General features: G+C 38.8%; 1 non-coding gene across 1 annotated transcript; it reads left to right on the top strand.

Annotated features, from left to right (window-relative positions):
• The first annotated feature begins 320 nt into the window (after positions 1-320).
• On the top strand, positions 321-393 carry TRNAK-UUU. Its single transcript has one exon. It is a non-coding gene; the product is annotated as a tRNA-Lys (tRNA).
• Positions 394-642: the final 249 nt, after the last annotated feature.

The following is a 642-nucleotide window of genomic DNA, read 5'->3' on the forward strand; positions in this document are numbered from 1 at the left end:
CCCAATTCTGTTCTCCTGTACGTCAGATGTACCAGTAACTATTGGACTTACCATTATATCTGTAGATTTTAATATAGGTGATGCAACCCCCTTCTTAAACCCATTACTTCTTTTTCTATCTGTTGTAACCATTCTACACTATAGCCTCTAGATACAAACAAGGACCTCAATAAATGAACCTCTTTTACGAAACATTCATCATTAGTGGTCAGTCTACTAAGTCTAATGATATGACCTTTTACAACTCCCCTTTTCATGTGTTGTGGGTGTAAACTATCTCTATGTAGATACTGATTAGCAAAAACTGGTTTCCTTCAGAACCCTGGATAGCTCAGTCGGTAGAGCATCAGACTTTTAATCTGAGGGTCCAGGGTTCAAGTCCCTGTTCGGGCATTTCAAATTTTGGGGTTGGGAGGGTGGCCTCATGGTTAAGGTGTTTGCCTTGTAAACACAAGGTGCAGGGTTTGAATCCCACAAGGGATAATTGGCTAGGCTTATAATGGCTCGCAAGGGCAGTTAGCTTAGTACTAATCTATGAACCTAAATATACTACTTTCAAATTTCTTATTTTCAACATCAATGTTCAGGTGTAAATCCAAATAATCAATGGACTCACCATAACCACTGATTTTAAACTCCAAA

The sequence above is a fragment of the Protopterus annectens genome, chromosome 6.part1 (assembly GCF_019279795.1).
Source record: "Protopterus annectens isolate FY-2018-M chromosome 6.part1, PAN1.0, whole genome shotgun sequence".
NCBI lineage: Eukaryota > Metazoa > Chordata > Ceratodontiformes > Protopteridae > Protopterus > Protopterus annectens.